Source organism: Apium graveolens, chromosome 3 (genome assembly GCF_009905375.1).
Source record: "Apium graveolens cultivar Ventura chromosome 3, ASM990537v1, whole genome shotgun sequence".
In the NCBI taxonomy this organism is placed as follows: domain Eukaryota; kingdom Viridiplantae; phylum Streptophyta; class Magnoliopsida; order Apiales; family Apiaceae; genus Apium; species Apium graveolens.
Genome location: NC_133649.1, coordinates 15,500,481 through 15,523,490, shown reverse-complemented (window position 1 = coordinate 15,523,490; position 23,010 = coordinate 15,500,481). Strand labels below are relative to the sequence as shown.

The 23,010-nt window shown below is 33.4% G+C and overlaps 1 pseudogene; it reads left to right on the top strand.

Annotated features, from left to right (window-relative positions):
- Positions 1 to 2,398: 2,398 nt before the first annotated feature.
- LOC141713920 (abscisic-aldehyde oxidase-like) lies at positions 2,399 to 17,285 on the top strand (annotated as a pseudogene).
- The last annotated feature ends 5,725 nt before the right edge of the window (positions 17,286 to 23,010 follow it).

Genomic DNA, 23,010 nt, shown 5'->3' with positions numbered 1-23,010 from the left:
AAGACGTATAGTTACGTCGATTGAGTTTGGCCCTGTTAATTGAGATAATACTTTTGTTTATAGAATCAAGTAGCAAGGAGTGCAATCAGGTGTTAGACATAGTTAATAGCCAACAATTATAAGTCGAGAGTATAGTGAAAAGTTACTGAGCATACCAGGCAAGTTTTCTCACATATTCTAAATTCAGAGTAGTGTATTACTTTGTTTATTCATATACCAAATGCAACTTTAAATACTATTCTACTTTCAGAATAGTTTCACATTTTACTTATCAGATTGTTTAATCATAATCATGCAAGTATAATTTCCCTATTCTAAATTCAGAATAGTTAAACTCTTTAAATCTTGCTGCAATTACTCTATACAGTGGAACTTTGGGATGAGATTGGAGAATAACTAATTGTTCTAGTTATTTCGTCATTAGTTATTGAGATGACTCCGGACCATGAGAAATAGGGAGTTTTAAATTGTTAAGGATGTCGTTTGATTCGGCTCCTTTAATTAAAATGTTTTATGGATTGGATGAATGCGTAAGTGACTGGGGCGGACGGTCCAGCGGAGGGCCATGTATTATATGAAATATTATAATACAACTTATGACATGGGTAGATATATTGCCTTTTATTTGAGTACTCGTATTTTGGGACATGTTTCTACGAATCATGATCCAGGGCTATCACACGGGCTGATAAACTTGTGATAGTACGTCCGTCGGTGAAAGATTCCAATCTAAAAATTGTCGTTTATTTTTTATAGCTTGTTTAACTTTTATTGTTGATCAAATATTACCGTCTATCTCCTGTTATTCAGTTATTATGAAAATATGGTTTATCATTTCAAGCATACATTTTGTACTGCTTGCTGAGCATTTCTTTCGCTCATACTTGTTTATTATTCTGATCTTTCAGCTAAGTCAGAGTAGACCTGAGTTTCGAGTTTGACCCGGAGTTGTTTGTTTGTAAATGGTTTGGTGTGTTTTCCAGGTAGACTATTTTCTGACGCTTGATTAGTCTAGAGGTTTGTAATAAAATCTGAATAGTTTGTAAAACTAAATAAACTTATGGCTTGTAATAACATTTGGTTTGTAATAGTGCCTATTTCATACTATAACCTGTGATCGATCAGTTGCATACAAGGGGTCAAATTTATTATATTATTTTGCTGTGCCTAGTATATCATAGTTTATCCATCAGTGACTCCCAAATCTATATCCTGGACATAGGTTGGTATCAGAGCTACAGGTTATAGCCACTGAAACAGGCTTAGGTGTTTTTTAAGTAAGTCATAGGACGATCACATAAGATAAGAGCGTGTAGTTTAACTCTTATAGACTTAAGTTAGGATATCGGGCTGGTCTATAGCTAAGTTATTTAGGTTTCCTATTTTGCCTTCAGCATTAGGCTTTTGTGCCATTACTTTGTTATTTTGTTAGTTCCCGGGGATAATGGGAAGTGATGAAAGAGGTTGGAAGGTTGTGTTGCAACCCTATCCATCATTTGTTGGTTTATTTGAGATTTCTGAGCAAGAGTTGGAAGGTTTTGTTTGGATAATTCCTTGTTATTTTTCTTTGTGTTATTATTCTTGAGATAGTAAGCAGGATTATGTGATAATCATGTCGCATGTGTTAATATGGTAGCAAGTTTACGATATTTTGGAAATGAGCTAATGTATGAGAATTTTGACATGCTAAAAGATTGCTACATATTTGACATTATGCTTGATAGATTATTATATAAGTTGCTTGTTTTCTTACCAGAATAATGGCCCCAAAGAGGAGGAGTAATTCAGGAGAGGATCGTACCAAGAGTCGTACAGATCCAGCGATTGTCCAGATGTTGGGACTGATGCAACAACAGGTGTTGCATCTCACGTAACAGTAGCAGCAACAATAATAGCAGCTCCACCTGCGGTGACTTTTAAGCAATTTCAAGCTATGAAACCACCTGAGTTTAAGGGAAGTACTGACCCCGTGGAAGCCAATGCATGGCTTAAAGATATTGAGAAGACTTTTGACTTAGTTGGGGTGGGAGTTGAACAGAAGACCAAGTTTGCTAGTTACTTTCTGAAGGGTGAGGCAAACTATTGGTGGGAATTCACGCGAGCGTCGGAAGGAGTTGAGTTTGTGACTTGGGAAAGATTTACAGAGCTGTTTTTGGAAAAGTATTTCCCGAGGTACATGAAGAATCATATGGAGATCAAGTTTTTGAATCTGACACGGAGTGATCTTACTATAGCGGAATATGAGGCTAAGTTTACAGAATTAGCAAGGTTCGTGCCAGATCAAGTTGATACAGATGAAAAGAGGGCAAGAAGATTTGAACAAGGATTAAAATTTTGGATTCATAATAGAGTGGCCATGTTTGAGTTAACGTCATATGTGGCAGTGGTTCATAAATCCATGGTGATTGAAAGTAGGAGTGACACGTCTCAGAGAAAAAGGGATGGAAAGAAAAGGAAAATAGAAACCTCAAGAGGAGGTCAGCAACCAGGTAATTTCCAAGGCCATTTCAACAAAAAGCCAAAGTATCAGGGTAACAAAAATATGGGATTCAGAAGACCACCAGGTGGGAATGGAGGTCAGAGTATCCAGTTCAGAAATCAGAATCAGAAGAGTTTTAATTCTTCTCCAGTGCCATATTGCAGAAAATGTGACAGAAAGCACTTTGGGAACTGTATTACCAATGTGATGTGTTTTAAGTGTGGAAGGAAAAGACCCTTTGCTAATATATGTCAGAATCTGACCCAAGGTCAGAATTTGGGAGTTGTTTACTATAAGTGTGGGAAACCAGGGCATATCGCTAGAAACTGCCCAACACAAGGTGCGACGAGTAACATATCAAGGATCGCAGATGCTCCATCTCAGGGTGTGCCAAGGATTGAAGGACCACCAGCTCAACCCAAAGCCAGAATATTTAATATGACTGTGAAGGATGCTGTTCAAAGTTCCGACATGGTTGCATGTACACTTCCAGTCAACTCCGTAGATGCTAAAGTTTTAATTGATTCTGGAGCTACAAGGTCATTTATTTTTAAAGATTTTGTCGATAAACTGCATTGCGAAGTTGAGTTGTTAGAACAAGCGTTAATGATAGAACTAGCTAATAAGAACCAAGTTCCCATTGACCGAGTGTGCCCGAGGTGTGACATTGAGATAGGAGGACATCATTTTTATGCCAACTTGATACCTTTTAAGTTGGGAGAATTTGATATTTGATTTGGACAATGCTACTCTAGCTTAGTGAATCTATCGGAGAAAACGTAATGGCTAAAGGTAAAAGTTTAAATGATGAGATGACATCTAAGGATACACTACAAAGACCGTGTCGAAGTGATTTCATAGCATTGCAAATATAAAAAAAAGTTCACTTTTGTATAGTACTTTAAATTGCAGTTAACTTCTGATTATGTTTACACAGAAAATGATATCTATACTAAACACATTTTTATAGATCAATTACTGGCATTGGGCTTTAGCGTATCACAATCTCATATATCGGGTCCTCCAAAAGCATGTCTCCGTTTGTAATAATACAATATGTTGACGAACTCATGGTCAACATAGTGTATTTACGGTTCTTTTTTCAGGGAGTATATTTAGTGATTAGGCCTTACGGTATTGTTAAAGTTTCACGCAATGCATTTATGTTGAGTAATTAATATTTATATATTTATATTTATATTTTATATAGTTTTATTAAAATTCTAATGTAATATCTAATTACTAATATTAATCTTCAATACTTATAATTTGATTGTGTATAAATTTAAATTATGATCAAATAATATAGTATATGATTGATTAGATTTGGACCATTTACCTTATTCATAAAAAATAATTAATTTTTGTTATTGGTCGGATTCGATCCTGATTTTTTTTTTATAAATAATCAATATATTCTTAATGCACGTTAGTGTTAGTATGCAAAATTTACATAGAAAAGGGTAATATAGTAAATAACTAATTAAAAAATAACCAACTCTGACCCGTTTAATGAAAATAACCAAGTCTGACCCGCTTACCCGCTTTCATATAATGCGGTATTATGTATCTATCAATCATAGATCCCAATTTTGTGGTATCAGCAATTTAAACATTAAAAATCGTAATCAAAGATCAATTACAGTTTTATGTATCTATGATCCTAATTTTATGATTTCAATAATTTAAACATTCAAAATTGTAATCAAAGATCAAAATATGTATGTGAATCATATATCTTAATTTCACGGGATCAACAATTTAAACAAAATAGTAGTTAAATATCAATACGGTCTTATGCATATATCAATTAGAGATCCAAATTTCGTGGTATGAACAATTTTAAACATTCAAAATCATAATAAAAGATCAATATAAGACTCAATTAACAGGGAAGTACATCATATTTTTCATATTGTCCCTTTTTAAATTTTAATATATGATATGCATATACATTTATAAAAATCTAAAAATTAATATTTATGATTAATTAGTTGTATTTTGTATATTTAGATTTTAAATCTTCCAGTGTATATATTTTATATTTTCTCATTGTTTCATCTTCAGCCGCCTTCCTTCTTCTTCATGTAGCTATTTTATTTGTTCTTTACTTACATTGTATAAACTTATATGAGCAAATTGTGAAATCCGATATACATGTGTTTATAATATCGATTTATATATAATTTTTTTTAAAATATTGGTTTTAATGATATAGGTATTATAACGGCGGAGTAATTATTTTTAAGTAAGGTTTCGATAGGAACATGTATTTGTTTATAAATATTGAACAATGATATTAAGATTATAGTATCAACTATCTATTTTGTATTTTGATTTTATAGAGATTTGTTGATGTATATCATATTTTATAAGATTAAATGTTTGGTGAAATTTTTGGTAGAGTTTTGAATATTTTTATGGGTGTGCATGTTTGATGACAGGAGTCATCGAGAATGGATATGACGCGATTTCCGATCAAGTGTCAATCTAGGTATGAAACATCTATATTATTATAAATTAATTCAGTTTATTCTCCAATTATTGTTACAGTTATTTCAACTAATAGATCAATGCTTACTTATGTTAGAGATATGAACATGTATTGGATCTTTGGAAAATGAGTTCAAAAGGATAAATTTTTGGATATGAGGGAAATACCTTAGTCAGGACTGAATTACCTTGCCCCATTTTTTTTTGTGCTTTGCAAATTAGTATGCTTTGGAGCCTTTAGACAGTTTTGTTTATAATTTTGATGATTTTAAATGAAGTCACGGGCATACTTAAATTTCATACTGAAAAATGCTTATCTTTTATATTTTTTCCATATGTACGAGAAAATGAGCATGCGGTATGGATATTGGTGAATCCGCCGACGGTGACCAGAGATTTTTGTTGAGAAAAATGAAGCAGTTGAGAATGTAGCAGATAACAATTTGGGCAAATTAGTTCTGTCAAAGCAGGATTACTTAATGGCAGGGCTCATGTATTACAGTTTGGACTATAGTTTGTGCATTCATCCTCCAATATTTATAGTTGCACTAAGTAAACAATAGTTGTATGTCTTTGGATGTTAAATGACTTATGGTTGCTATTTTTTCCTCAATTTTATTTCTTTTAAATGTCCATATTCAGGATTTGATAGCAACGATAATACACGGAGAGAAGAGTATGACATCTCCTACCTTAAATATAGAAAGCATTTAATTTATCATTGAGCCATTCACCTGACTACAATATTGTCAAATTAGATATACAAAGAAGAGAGATATGTTGTTATTAACACCTCCATTAAAATGACCATATATGTTTATAGAGAGTTAGTTTTCCATGTAATATGTTGCGTGTACCAATTTCCTGTAATACTTTTATAATTGTATGCACTTATTTTCTATAATCATAATATTTTTTATATATAATAAAATGCGAGACGGCGTTGTGAGACGCCGTCAAGTAACACTAATAATTATATAATTAGATAAGGTAAATTTGCAAATTTGTGAAAATTATATTCTTTTACGAATTTTCAAATCTTATTTTATAAAATTTTAATACTAAATTAGTTACAGAAATCTGATATATGTTATAAATAAATATTTTTATATAATAAAATGCGAGACGACGCCATGAGGCGCCATCAAGTAAAATTGATTATCATATGATTAAGCTAAAGTTGCATAATGAAAATTATATTTTTTAAGCATTTTGGAATCTTATTAATAAAATTTTTAAGAACTGAATTAGCTACACATATTTAATATATGTTCCTAAGAAAATATATTTTTTAATCGTAGGTAAACCGCAAACGCTGCCCTTCGGGTGCACACTTGGTAAACCCCACGAGTTCACCAAGATAAATCGCACTTAAGCGACATGCTCTGGTTCAGGATGTATAATCATAAATTCTCCTCCTGTGAGATTCGAACCGTGACCAAGAGGATAATTATCCCGTCTTTAAACTGAGCCAACTATTGCGGGTTTCCTAAAAAAATATTTTTATATAATAAAATGCGCGACAGCGTCGTGAGGCGTGGTCGAGTAACAATGATTATTACATGATCAGTTAAGATAAATTTCTTCCAACTTTCAATTGAATATTTCACATGCAGACCAAATGCAATAGCCACTGAATTATAATAACTATGTTTATCACTACCTTTCGGATATTCAACTTTGTAGCAAAGTACCTAGAATATATTTTTTTGACTCTGATCACAATTTCCTTTCATCTCACCGGTTTCTGCTGTTGTTTTTGTTTCTTTACACTGGAAATCTTGTATGCGACACTCTTGGCATCATTCTCACTTTTGCCTTCCGTCTCTCTAGTTTGTGCTGTTTTTTTAGTTTGCTTTACGTCGGAAACCTTATCTCTAATGATAATCCCGGATCACCCCGGGGTGGTCTCCTTTTTCTACCCGGACTCAAACTCCATTTGGACAGAAATGATGGCGACGTATGATGTAGCTGTAGGATGAGCTCCTGTAAAACAGAACCGGAGGGGGTGGCGTCCTCGCGACACCTCCGGTGTGAGAATGAGAAGGGGTGTCGGAGAAGAAAAGGTGAAGTAGGAATTACACGAATATATGTGATGTGTGTATAGGTGTGTATATGTCAAAGAAGAAGTAACCCCTCATACACCTTTTGTTCAGCCTTTTATAGCCTTTTATAGGCTTCCCATTAAGATTTAGGGGTTTATACCTTAGATCTACAGTGGGCGAGTTTTGGACCTAAAGACATGTGGGCGACTGTGATGAGCCCAAGTGCCTCCGGATCCGGACCGTAGGAAGGTTCTGGATCCGGACACCTGGACAGTAGGGATATTGCCACGTGTCCCGGAGTCCATCAGGGCTCTTGCTAGATAGGCCATGGACTTCCCTTGCTGAGCCTTGAACTCCTATTACTGGGCCTGTATAGGCTATCATCTAACACTCTTATCATCATTATTATCCACAACATCCTGAGAAATGTTCCCTTTTTCACTAAGCTTTTTGACAATTTCTTTTGTTGTTTCTTTTCTTTTCACATTTGTATTTTCGGCTTGTTTTTTATCCACTACATCTTTAAGTTTCTTCGTATCTCCATTCTTATCTACGTATCTGTAAGGCTCAGGAGTTTTAGTATTGGTTGGCTTTTCTTGATCTTGATCTTGTTCCTGTGTTGGATCTTCTTGATTGGTTGTTGGGGTTTTTTTGATCACGTGTCTATCAGTTTTGGCTGTGTGATGTAGAGTATAGAATCTTCAAACTTGGCTGTAATTTTGGCAATGCCACAATTTGAAGAAACTGGAATTGTCTTGTAAAAGCGGCACCAAGTATTTTCTCCAACAGGGTGTTCTCCACTAACCACTAGGTTTCTGGTTTTCTTAAGCTGAACTCTAAGTTGCTCTTTTTTATTACCTATACAAAAATAGTCATGCCTTAAATCATGAAAACATTTGCAATCCTGAGAACACAATGTTAATGTTGTATAGACTTAAAATAAACACTGCATACATCTGCTTATTACTTAAAAAAGCTGGTAGCTGGTTTCAATTTTCAGCTCTGTAATTCCAGTCCACTAAGCGCAAAGGTAATTTGCAAGTAGATTGATTATTCATAGAAGCACGTTAAAAAAGTTGGGAGGTTGCACGGGGAGGGGAGGAAACAAACCCCGCGAGGCATTTTTACGAATACCGGCAGGGTCACCTAACAACCCTCACCCGAGGGGCGACACGCTGCGGCTTACTATACACTAATTGCATTGGCATTTTAGTAGGAGGGTAAATGCCAGGTAAACCCCTCACTGGTTTGGTATTATTAATAAATCCCCTCATTAACGAGGAAAGGTTTAGGGTTTATTAGGTAGTGTATAGTCCCACAGACCCCACAACTCCCAAGTTGTGAGACAGGACTGGGTTTCTCCCCTTATTAACATCACAATTTGGCAAATTCTGGTTGATGTGGGAATATCCCCCCTTTTTTATAAACACATTCACCTACCAGTTTGTTGTTCTCATTTTGGTTTTTTGGTTAACTTTTACTTAGCTAACTGAAATAATTTATTCTGATTATAATTTAGAATAAATTATAATTAAATAAATTTATTATTTATTTTAATTAAGTTTTATATCGTAAGATTTTTAAATTTCTAGTAAGTGCCAAAATGCTTAATTAAGTTCTATTTTATCATTTTTTAGAAAAAGAGCTCACTTTCTTGATTTTTATTTTTGTAAATTAAAGATCTAATATCAAAATTTACGAAGATATCATGCATGAATAGAAGTATAGAGGCACATCGGTGTATATATTACTCATCTTTATCAATCAGATAAGTCTCTCTATAACTATTATATATAACTATTATTATATATCAAATCAAATTATGTAATCTAATGTTTGCCAAGATTTTAAAATATTATAAATAATTTTTTGATTTTGTGCATCGATTAATGATTCTTTTTTTTAGGGGTTATTTCAAGACTATAGATTTTGTATAAGATGGATTTCGGCTATTCAGTCCTCCTAATACTATTCAGCTAGGTATGTCATATCTTCAGACAAAAAAAAACTAATACCCTCATTTAATCTTTATTTTTTTCAACTCCCTTCTGCTAAACCATCGACTTAGACAAATCAAATTATTGAAGATTAGTAGCCAGTATGGACTTAATCTTAAAACGAATATGCTATTTTTCACGCACGATGCATTGATATTAGATTGGTCTGTTCTTTCTTGAATTTACCAGAGATCAGGTGTGATATAGGAGTACATAACATCATTAAACACTAGTATATTTTTACTTTTAACACGATGTCTTTATCAAAATTTTCAACATCACGTAGACCCGATATGAATCAAAAAACATGTAAGTGGACCAAATTAATAATAATCATTTGGCCATGTCATTTATAACTTGTTAAGATCAATTACGCTATTATCAAAAGAATAAGTGATCACCTCATTTTCACTCTAACGTTGAGGAGAAATTTAAATACAAATTGTAAATGCACATTCTCCTTCAACTACGCGATGTGGGTCGCTGATATTCTATTCTATTCTACTGTACTCGCCTTTCCCCTTTCTAGTCTTTAACTAACCTCTTTGCCCTTAGATTATTATTATGACTAGGTGACTACTACTCATGTCATGTGTAGATTATACTACATGGTACTAGTTCTAAAAAAGATGATGATGATGATGATGATGATGATGATGATGATGATGATGATGATGTTGTTGTTTTTGCAAGAAAAGTGAAAAGTTACTATATATATAAATTTATATTTTATCTATATCAGGGAATCTTTGTAGATGTACTAGATCTCGACCTATTGCAGATGCTTGTAAAAGTTTTGCTGCTGATGTTGATCTGGAGGATTTGGGAATTAATTCCTTCTGGAGAAAGGGAGAGAGTAATCGAGATAAACTTAGTAAATTACCTTTTTATAATCCGAAAGATGATGTTTGTACATATCCCAAATTCTTGAAAACCGAATTGGAGTCTGCAATGTATTTGAACCCTCATAAAAAATCGTGGTACAATCCTCTTACTCTTGAGGAGCTCCAGAATTTCACTGACCTGGAATTGTCTACAACTCCAACTAAGTTAGTTGCTGGTAACACAGGAATTGGTTATTACAAGGAACTTAATCAGTATGAGAATTACATTAACTTGAGGAATGTCTCTGCGCTTTCATCAATTAGTAGAGATGAGACGGGGATAGTAATTGGAGCAACTGTCACAATATCTAAAGCTATTTCAGCTTTGAAGGAGAAAGTAGAAGATGGCTTGTGTTCAGATAAGGAATTGATATTCACAAAAATTGCTGAGCATATGGAGAAGATTGCTTCAGAGCCTGTTCGTAACTTAGCTAGTGTAGGGGGAAATGTGGTTATGGCACAAAGAAATGATTTCCCATCAGACATTGTCACAGTACTTCTTGCTGTAAGTTCCACAGTGGATTTACTAATAGATAGAAAACTTGAAACTCTTACATTGGATCATAGAGGGGTGCTTTTGAGTATCAAAATTCCCTTTTCGAGCTCATTTAGAAGTACCTTCACCACTGAAAGTAGTAAGTTGGTGTTTGAAACTTATCGCGCTGCTCCAAGGCCGCTTGGAAATGCACTACCTTACCTAAATGCTGCATTTTTAACATTTATTTCAGGAAGTAGAATTGGAGTTGTCATTAATAAGATTCAGTTGGTTTTTGGTGCTTTTGGAGCTAAACATGCCAGGAGAACTAGGGAGGCTGAAGAATACCTAGCTGGTAAAATTATAAGTTTCAATGTTCTTTACGAAGCTATTAACATAATTAGAGCCACGGTGGTATCTGAAGACGGAACTTCAGATGCTAAGTACCGAACAAGCTTGGTTGTCAGTTATCTTTTTGAGTATCTTTATCCCTTGTTTAATGGCGTTGTTTTGGTTTCCAATGGATTGTCTACTCAGAACTATGCTAACAACTTAGCAGATGGAGACCTGTCAAAAGATGCTACAAAACCAGCACTATTGTCATCTGGGAAGCAGCTGGTGAAAACAAGCAGAGAGTACTATCAGGTTGGTCAACCAATTGTTAAATCTGGCGCTTCTATTCAAGCTCCTGGTTAGTTACGCCTCTTCAGTGGTTATTATGTTTTATACCTGATGCACATTAGGGTGGTGAATTCATTCAAGAAACGTAATAACTTTCCCGCCATTGTGTCTGAAAGTAGTTATAATATTGTAAGGATTGTATCAGGTCATTCATATTTGAATAGAACACATCTTTCTGACAGTTGTTTTCCTTCTCAATAAATAGGTGAAGCTATTTATGTAGATGACATTCCTTCACCATCAAACTGCCTTCACGGTGCATTTATCTATAGCACAAAGCCTTTGGCAAGGGTTCAGAATGTCCGATTCAAGGATAGGTCACTACCAGATGGAGTAACTGCTGTTATAACTTGTAATGATATTCCAAGTGGAGGGGAGAATATAGGTTCCAAAACCATATTTGGTGCAAAACCACTGTTTGCTGATGATATTACAAGCTGTGCTGGCCAATGTCTTGCTCTTGTGGTAATCTAGCTTTATCATGATCTTGTATGTATTTAGTCTATGGTAACGCTGCTTAACAACATAGAACAAAAATATGGTTTCTATGTAATTATTAAGCTTGCCGATAGGGCTGCATCTCTGTCCATCGTTGATTATGATACTGATAATTTAGGTCCGCCAATATTAACTCTTGAAGAGGCTGTTGAGAAATCGAGTTTCTTCGAGGTTCCTCCCTTTCTATATCCTGCACAAATTGGGGACTTCTCAAAAGGCATGGCTGAAGCTGACCACAAGATTAACTCTGAGGTAAATTGGTACTTTTCTCTTTATCCATTAAGTACAGAATTTCTTACTGACTTTGGCTTTGTCTCCTTACCATTCAAATCGGGTAACCATTAGAGGGGTTGATTTTTAGATCAAACTTGGTTCTCAATATTATTTTTATATGGAAACACAAACTGCCCTTGCTATCCCAGACGAAGACAATTGCATTGTGGTGTATAGTTCAATTCAGTGTCCCGAGTACGTACACTCAGTGATTGCAAGATGTCTTGGTATTCCAGAAGATAATGTTCGTGTGATTACGAGAAAGGTTGGAGGAGGCTTCGGTGGAAAGGCGATAAAGGCCATGCCTGTGAGTATACATTTTGTTTCTAGAAAATGCAATTTACTGAGCCAGTTTGAATTGATGTTTGTCAACTTCACCAAATAATAATTTTAATAATGAACCAACATCCTACTGATTATAAAATATGCTTATCTATTTTAAACATATAGATTATTTATGACAGCACTCTATCTCTCACGTGTTTATGAAGTAATGGGTTGCATTATGATGTTGTTAGGACACTTTCATCGACTACACATCATTTGTTTTGGGGTAGTAATATTTTTGGTAGGAAAACAAAGTAATCTGCTGATACCTTCATAATAATTTGTAAAACAAGAAAATTTGGGATTCAGATCTAGAAAGATAGTATGGTCGGGTTGCTGAGAATGAAAATTTAAGATAGACATTGACTATAATTTATGTTTTATATTATACATTTCATGTTGACACTTTTACCTCACAGGAGTCTCATACTGACATATGGTAATATCTAATAATCTACTCCTGATTTTCCTCCTCAAGCTAGTAGTCTTATATCTTGACCTGCAATTAGTCATTATTATGTACACTGTTGTAGTTAAAAGCAAACATTGGTAGCATGGTCTTCAAACGCTCCCCTAAAATTTTAGTTTCCCTTCAATTTACTCGGTCATTTCCAAATGTAATATTCCAATCTCTTAATGCATGATATAGAAACATACGCGTCATACTTGGAAGACTCATCCTTTGTATGCTTACTTGGTAAATCGGATTTTAGGTAGCTACAGCATGTGCACTTGCAGCTCACAAATTGCGTCGTCCTGTGCGAATGTATCTTAATCGTAAGACTGACATGATAATGGCGGGAGGAAGACATCCCATGAAGATAACGTATGATGTTGGGTTCAAATCCGATGGAAAGATCACAGCCTCACACCTGTATATTTTGATCAATGCAGGGATGTTTGCAGATATAAGCCCTGTACTTCCAAGTAACATGTTGGGTGTGCTTAAGAAATATGATTGGGGAGCTTTATCTTTTGACATTAAGGTATGCAAAACAAACCATTCCAATAAATCTGCAATGCGAGCCCCTGGGGAGGTGCAGCCATCTTTTATTGCGGAAGCTGTAATGGAACATGTTGTCTCTATGCTTTCCATGGAAGTAGATTATGTTAGATACAGGAACCTTCACACATTTGATAGTCTTAATTTATTCTATAAGCATAGCGCAGGAGAACTTGTGGAGTATACTCTGCCGTCTATCTGGGATAAATTACAGATATCATCAAGTATTAGCCAAAGAACTGAAAAGATACAACAGTTTAATTAAAAGAATTTATGGAAGAAAAGGGGGATTTCTCGGGTTCCCATTGTGCATGAAGTCACCGTGAGACCTACCCCAGGGAAAGTAAGCATTTCTTTCAGATGGAATAATTGTTGTAGAAGTTGGTGGGATTGAGCTTGGGCAAGGGCTCTGGACGAAGGTAAAACAAATGACTGCATATGCACTTAGTTCAATTCAATGTGATGGAATTGAAAACATCCTGGATAAGGTACGGATTGTTCAAGCAGATCCATTGAGTTTAATTCAAGGCGGGTTCACTGCTGAAGCACGACATCTGAAGCAAGCTGCGAAGCAGTAAGAATTTGTTGCAACATCTTGATTGAACGACTTGCCCCTCTTAAGGAAAAGTTGCAGGGTCAAATGATTTCTTTGACCTGGGATACTTTAGTTCTCCAAGTATCTCTCATCTCTAGATAAGAATTTATCAGAACCTCTCGAATTCTCTCATATCAGGTTTCTCCTTGCAAGCACTTTGTTTTGTTAGTTGTATCGACCAAAAAAAAAAAAAATTCAACAATGTGTGCCCTTGCCTGTATTTATAATAGTGGTTGCGCATATCTTCTTAAAGAGTATACATTATACATGGATTTAAGAGACCTGCACTATCTCCTGGTCTGATGAAAACCTGACACCGGCATAACTGGATTAAATTAAAAGTGCAATATAGTAAATGCAGGTACTTTACTGGGTTGATTTTACTGGCCATTATAAGTGGATATATTATAGTGGTTGGTCATATCTTCTTAAAGGTATACAGTACTATACATGTATTTAAGAGACCTGCACTATTTACTGATCTGATGAAAATCTCACGCCACTCATAACTGGATTAACATTAAACTGCTATACAGTAAATGCAGGTATCTTACTGGGTTGATTTAACCGGACCATTATAAGTGGATAATTTTAATTGAATTTAGTAAGTTTTGTAAAGGTCAAATACAGGGATTCTAAATACTCACCTACATTGCACATATGGCTTCCCTGATGATTGAACTTTCGATGTATGCATCTGCACACATGCCTTCCCTGATGATTGAGCCCTCAGCCTGTTATTAAGTAGAGGAGAGATGTATCGGTTGTTATTCAAGTCTAGTACAATGACAACATACTCTGTACTTTATTCTGTATATTTGTTAAGTATAAGATTACAGTTAATTTGTTTACCTGTGCTGAAAAACATGTGAGAAACATTTTGGAATTAGTAGTTTGAGACAGAATAATTAAAAACGGAATAACATTGAGAAACTTGAAGAATCGCCATTTGTTGATTTTATTAGCTTAAATCAGTTCAAGTATTTGTATCAGACTACGACTTTAGCACTACGACTTTAGCAGTGAAAACTATTTTGTTTAAAAGATAAATATATATTAGCTTATTCAAGATGTTTATGAGCCACTACAACAAATATAGTCATTTACGACGGTTTTTTTGAACTGAAATCGTCGTAATTGAGGCATTTACGACGGAAAAAAATCGTCGTTTTTGCTCGAATAGTAAGTTCGTTTTTTCGTCATAAGATAAAATTGCGTCGGAAGTTCAATTTTCGTCACAAAATACAATTTCGTCGGAAGTTAGTAACCAGGGGCCCACATTCTCAATAAAATAGAAACCAACTTACGACGGAGAATATTCAGTCATAAGTTATTAACTTACGACGAAAAATAATGTCGTATGTTCTCTTATGGGACCCACTTTTAGTGAAATTAAAAGTAAATTTACGACACAACTATACGTCGTAAGTTAGTAAATACCAACAGTTAGTAAATACCAACAGAAAAAACATCGTATTTTAGGAATTAGGTTCTATTTATGACGGAATATATGATGAACAACCGTCGTTAGTTTGTATTTCCAGGTTTAAAAAAAATCTAGCCGGATTCCTGTCACTTTCTTTTCTTTCCTTTTTTTGGATAAATAAGGTCAAGGCTCGTATAATATAAAAGAGAAAGAAGAATATACAACGAGTATAACAACAAAAGACTAAACAAAAAACCTGCTTACGACGGTTTTGGGTTTCGTCATAAATAATTACGACGTTTTACTTTTTTCCGTCGTAAGTTGGGCGCGCATTTTTTTCCGTCGTAAGTTGGCCGTCGTAATTGGCCTATTTTGTTATAGTGAGCATCAATTGGTTAGACTTTATTGAATAGAAAATATAACATTGTTGTGAAGCCTTGGGCAACAGCTTGATGGAGTATCTACTGATTCTCATATTTAAATTATCCTCAACATGCAGGCACGTATGCAAGCTGTGAACTTGTCAGCAAGTTCAAACTTTATGCCTGACTTCAATTCCATGCAATACTTGAATTACGGTGCTGCAGTAAGTGAGGTAAGTTGGCTCCTAATACATTTCTTTTGGGATCTCGATATCTACTTGAAATAGTTAAGTTTTTGAATATATCTTGAAGCAACCTTGCGTGCAAACTCGCTTTCACCGATGATGGAACACTATTTTTAGAAAGCTGATTTCGAATGCAAATTAGTTTCATAACTTATATGCTAAGGACAAATATATTTGTATTTCAGGTGGAGATAAATACTCTGACTGGAGAAACTACAATTCTTCGTTCAGATATCATCTACGATTGCCTGCTGTAGATTAGGGACAGGTTCGTCAAGCTTCTTGAATCAGAATCTAATTGTATTTAATTTTTCATTAGTCATCATTTTTGATAAGTCGGAGCAATATTCCATCCTGTAAATTAGAAAATATCTTATAGGATCATACTGACAACATAAAAGAAAACTAACTAGAGTTGCTACTAGAATCGAAAAACTTGGACGGATCCTACCTGAGATGTGTTGATTTTTATTAAATATTATGTTATTGCATATAAATATTCTGGTATGTAGTTGACTACAGTTGATTAAAGTATATTTTGAGTTTTATTCTAAAATAGATTGAAGGGGCTTTTGTTCAAGGAATTGGATTATTCATGTCTGAATAGTACCTTACTAATTCAGATGGATTGGTGATTGCGGATAGCACATGGACGTACAAGATACCAACAATTGATACAATCCCAAAGCAGTTTAATGTCGAGGTACTTAACAGCGAACATCACTAGAACCGTGTTCTTTCATCGAAAGGTATGGCTGCTCTCTTTATTTGGCTAATCGGTTATAATAGAACTAATCTATAATCATGTGAATGGGTTCAAATTTGAAATTTGATAACCTGCTACTATACTAGAATTGCAAAGACATGTGAAGATAATAAGATATATAGAAATAAATTAAAATTTAGTCACTATTAATTGTACTAAAAGCTTAAATGGTTATTCACTTATTGTATTTTTGTAAATCTTACAACATATCAAGCATCAGTTCTTTCAAGCACTGCTTTAAAATATTTTAAAGTTTGAAATATTTTTAAACAACTGCTTTAAAATATTTTTGAAAATGTCAACTTGTCTTTATACAAATGTTATACTTTCAAGCAGTTGTTGAAAAGCTTCTCATTTCTTCTTGTTTGCTAGATTACCTGCTAAGTGCTAATGCATAGACTTACATATTCATCACCCTTATCAGTTGAGGTTTTAGTCATTTATATATATATAGTTACTGAAGTCTAACTAAATTGCAGCTTCTGGAGAACCACCTTTACTTTTGGCAGTTTCAGTACACTGTGCAACAAGGGCTGCCATTAAGGAAGTTCGAAAACAGCTCCGTTCTTGGAATAATTCATCCGACGAGTGTAATATATCATTCCAGGTAGATGTCCCAGCTACCATGCCTGTTGTAAAGCGACTTTGTGGACTAAATTATGTAGAGTCGTACTTGAAACACTTGTTATCTCATGAAGGAAGCAAACAGTATCAATGGTTTTCTGTCTTTATGTAGGATATATGAGAATTGATATTCTGTCCACCTTACTGAGAATAATAGTTTTTATGTACTCTAATTAGCACAATACATGCATATTAGATTGTGACTTGAAACTATTAGGCACTACAATACATGCATATTACATTGTGACTTGAGTTATTAGGATTCCATTGCTTTATATGTACCTACCAATATTAACTGTAAAATTCTAGTATTAATTATTTCTAATCTCCAAGGAAGCAAATATTGCAGACACTCTTTATAAGCAAGATTTTGTTCTGTTATGTGTTTGGTTATTATATGTTTAAGATTTTTTCCTAAAGAAATCACTAATGCAAAAATGTTGCTTGTATGTATTTATCGCCAAACTTTGCATTTTGCAGCTTTGTATTACTATAAAAAGAGTACACTTTGATTAGTATGTATTTATCGCCGAACTTTTAGTTTAATAGTTGAACTCGTCCATTTGAGGTAGTATTTTTGGTTTTTGATTTGGCTCATGATTTTTTGATTGTCAGTTTGTTGGTCGAATGATTCATGGTTTGGAAATTTCTTGGTTAAATGGTTTTGGATTTGTTTTGTGGGGACTTGCATATATGCAAGTCAATTTTTTTTTTACCATTACTCAACAGATAACGATTATTGTCACAATGTGTAAAACAGTCATCTAAATAAGGTGTTCAGACAACAAGACACAAGACCGGTTGTTTGAACCTCATTTACCCAACACTACTAATAACCATTGTCTGTGAGCTTTCCTTTTACCAATGGTATGTAAAAACCATTGTCTGATGTTCAATAAGACAAGGGTTATAATAAACACTTGTATAAATTACACAATATTAAGTCGAAAACCATTGTCTGGTCTACAATAACTTAGCTTATTAACAACGGTTTTGGACTGTTATGTTAAAGATGTATGACAACAGTGTAGTATAACTTTATAAGAACTGTTGTCTAGCTCGATAAGTGGATGCCACATAGACAAGTCTTTTAAAATACATCTATAACCATTGTTCTACATGTAGTCCAACAACAGTTTTTCGAGGAAAGAAAATTCACAGTTGTCTACTAATTTGGGGCAACGGTTTTTTTATCGATCGTTGTTTTATAGGTGTTGTGTGATTGCAAATTTCTTGTAATGGTAAAACTATAAGTGATGAGTTGTGGATGAAGTGAAGCAGATGTGAAGAAAGAAAGTGAAGAGTAAGAGTTCCATGAAAAGTGCAACTAATGGTAGGTGGGTAAAAAACCAAAATACCCACCATTTGGGGGTCTGGTGCCCAAAATACCCACATGCGGGAAAACTGACCAAAATAACGACTGAATACGCATTTGTATCATGCGTACCTTGTTTTCTAAAAAATTTACAAAGGATACGCATGTCAGACATAAGTATCAACTGCTACAATATACAATGGATACGCATGTCTCACATGCGTATCCTTTGTTAATTTTCAAAAAAAATAGAATACGCAAAATTACAAATGCGTATTCAGTCGGTAAAAATGGCAGTTTTCCGGCATGTGGGTATTTTGGGCACTTGAAACTGGAAAGTAGTGTAGTTTGGGCATTATTTCTAACGTAGAAGTGATTTTTGACTTTAAACCTAAAAATGTTCCGTTTTTAAAGTTTAAAAAACAGTGAATGAAAAAACAAATAGTGAAGTCGGTATGAGTTAATTTCTTAGACAACTTATTTTATTTTAATAATCTTATTTAATAAATGTTAATATCATCAATTCGATAAATGGCACCAAATTATTTTTAAATTTATATTTTATATAGTTTATAACTTACATAATATAAAATTACCTAAATAGATATTAATTTAAAATTTCATTTGTTACTTATCGCTCTACACATCTTTAAGTCATAAATACTAATTTCAAACTTACCCAACGCCATCTTAACATAGATATTGTATAAAATAAGAGTTTGTAATTGACCATTTGAAGAAATAAAGAAGTTTTATATTTGACCATTTTAAGAAATAAAGAAGTTTTATATATAATAAAACCTACATAAAGTAATAGTCATAACATCGGGAAAAAATATTACATATAGTTTATTCTTTAATAGCGGTTAATAAATAAATTTAAAATATGAATGTCAGTTGTTCTTTTGTGTCAATTTTCAGAATCAGATGATAGGAGATTATATGCTCGGGCTTTCTTAAGAGTATCTTTAAGGGTAATATATAAATTTGTTAGCTAAAATATTATTAACTAAAATTTTGTTGAACATGTAATGATTTATGTTCAAGTGGTTTTCAATATTTATTAGCTATATCTAAAATATTATTTTACTTTTTATTTTAAATATATAATTAAAATAAATTTATGCTAGTTATATTCAATAAAATTGAAAATAAAACATGTATTTAAATCAAAATATTTAATGACAATATTTTTATTTTTTTATATTCATGGAAATATTTTAAATAAATATTATAAAATAAAAAATTACTATAATTATAATTATAATAACATATTTAAAAATGGAAAAAATAGAACTAACAAACATTACGTACATATAAAAAAAATTAACTGAAGCATAGTTTATTATAATATAATATTAGAATTTTTAATTTTGGTTAATAATTAAATAATATTTTAAAATTATTTATGCTAGTTTGTTATTTGTTTTAAAAAAAATTAAAAGAGAACCTAGAATAGCATTAGGTTAAGGGTTATACCATATTCGTGTATTGATTTAGATGATGTGTAGATTCAATAAATGTAGCGTGCCCTTTCCCGTGATCTAAAAATATACCTAACAGGAGCTCCCATTGGAGTTATCAAAATTTTACTTATCAAGTATATTAGACTGCCACATATACATTAAACCTAACAGATGATCAGCGTTAGAAATGCTCTAATCTGGTTTGTGCGTGCTTATAAAGCAGTTGTTGACGGAGAGATTTGGTAACAACAAAATTTAAGGTTCATCGCCGGGATTAATATCTACGATGGTGGTTCTTCTCCAGAAAAGTGAGCGAAGTGTGTTGCTTGTGATGAATTGGAGGCTTGAGATTGATTAGGATTAATGGTGGCCCTTTTAATCTCTTAACTTCCAACCCTTTTCAATGTGCCTATATACCCATTATATAGGGATCAAGCCTGACGTAGTTCTTGGGAAATAAGAAACCTAATGGGCTTAGACTTCTGATTCCAATACCCGATAGAAATCCTTCTAGAATCAATCTTCCGCTAGCTTTAGGAATGTCCAACTATGAGGCCCGCGAAGGCCCAAGACTCGTTCATAATCGTAGGATTTCACGGTAGTGCATCTCCCCGCACAAGGATAACACTCCGCTACAGCTATCTCCCTTGATTTACAAATGCATGTATAGCCACAATTCACCCCAAATATCGGACGCATCTCTGTCCCCTGAATGAGGATAACCCACAAGATAACAATACATGTGATCCCAAACTCTTGGGTGTAAAGTGCAAGATGATTGCAAAGTTCTCCAATGAGGACACTCTTTGAATGCAAGAACAGTGTTCCCAAATCACAGACCAATGTTAACCCCGCATCCCCGACGAGGACACTCGTTGAATACAGGAGGATGCCTTCAATCATCAGACATATCCTTGGAGACATTCAAGCTTTTCACGGACATCCCCATGTTTGACCAACTCAAGGAAGGAGTTCTTTAAAGAGTACCTACAACAAGTATATTAGTAGAAATATCCTCCATTGCTCCCTCCATGTTTGCCTTGTCTTGATGTTGTCCTTGCTTTCCTTGTCCTGGAAGATGACAAGCCTGTTGCATCGTTGTAATATCCGGGATATTGCGGGTAATTATTTTTATCAATAAATGATTTTTATGTGATTATTATGTGATTTTTGGTGAAGTATCTGATGATGGGTATGGATATGTAGATGCTTATATGTGGTAAAGTATAAGTATGTTAATTTATTTTTGTCCAGAATAAAATATAGATAATTGTGATATTTTTCTGATAATTTTTGGACTGTTATATGATTTTATATTGATTTATGAATTTATTAATTATTTTCTGAATAATTATAAAATTATTTTATAAAGTCGGGAATCGTCCAACTTCAACCGTTTTTACGTTTTTATAACGCTCTTCCGAAAACTCCTTCTTAACCTAATCTGGTAATTCCGGACATTTTCTGTGTTTTGACTTTTTCAATCCGGATTACGGTTTGACCCGTGTGCGGCCAGGCGCAAGATTTTCGATACGATAATCATTTCGGTGAATCAACAAAACCCGTATTCTCGAAAGACGGGATATTATTACATTATTTTCGTATAATGTGTTTTATTAGAAGCCCAGTTTGGATAATTATCCACTACGGGTATTAAATTGGATCGTCTTTGCAGTTACTTAGCGGCTAAGTAATTAATTTATCAATCCAAAACGATCCAACACGATCCAACACAAACCAATATTCCATAAATATATATAGCCCTTTTATTATTTCATTTTATTCGTATAATCATAATCGATCAGTAAAAATATAGAATTTACGGAGAAAAACTCTAAAAATGTTATGTTCTTCATAATCAAACGCACAAACGAAGGCGTTATCGAACTCCGATTCAAGCGTGCAATATATCAAATCGAAACTCTTGAAAAGCTCTATCTGAATCAATCAACCATTTTAGTGCAGACATCAAGGTATTTTTCTTATTTAAATATTTTATTTTGAATTAATTAACGATTAAATTAGGAATTTTTGTTCTTGATATTTTTTAATATGATCTGATGCTAGAAAGATGTAGATATTTTCTTCCTGGTCATTTTGGTATATTATATGAGTAATTTGGAGTTCAATAACATGGTAAAAATGAGGTTTGATTCTGTGAAAATTCGAATTAGTTTTTATGTTCTTGAATATTCTTAATTCGATTTGTGTTTTTTTAAATTCGTTGATTATGGTATGATTGGTTAGTACCAGCTTGTAGATCGTCCAAAAACAAAGCAATTCATGTGTTTAACAGTCGGATTGGAAGTCTGTGTTGTGTTGGCCGGATTTTCGAGCTCCCGCCGGCGTCAATGGCGACGATCGTCGGAAACGAAGCTTCAGCACATGTTTTGACCTTTGAATGCTGGATTTCTATTGCTGCAACGAAATGAAACTGATTGGTAATTGAATTAGCCTCAAACCACCTGTTCTGGGCTGCGAATTAGATGACCGGAATATTTTCCCGGTTGCCGGAAAATCCTGTCGGATTCTGGGTTCTTCGCGACCCAGAATCTTCATACCCTACCCGTTTTGTTTAAAATAAAAACCCGGTTTTAATCCTAATTTGTTCAATTACATTCCGAAATACTGTTTTTATAATTTAACCCCCCAAAGTTTCTGAATTTTGCAAATAAGGGATGTTTGTTTTAAAAACTTACAGAAAATGGATTTCTGTTTTAAATTATTTTAAAAATGATATTTTTATTATTTTAAAAATCAGAAAAATAGTTATTTAATTATTTTAAATTCATAAAATTGTTTTAATTATTTATTTATTCAAAAATAAATCAAAATTATTTTATTAATTAATTTTAATTAGTTTTTAATTATTTTAATTAATTGATTAATTTATTATTAATTGATTAATTAATTTAATTAATTATTAATTAATTTTAATTAATTTAATAATTAGACTTAATTATTTATTTTTGATTTAAAAATTCTAAAAAATAGTTTCGAGATTTAAAATATTATTTAAAATTATTTTCAAGGCTCGATAATTATTATAAAATTAT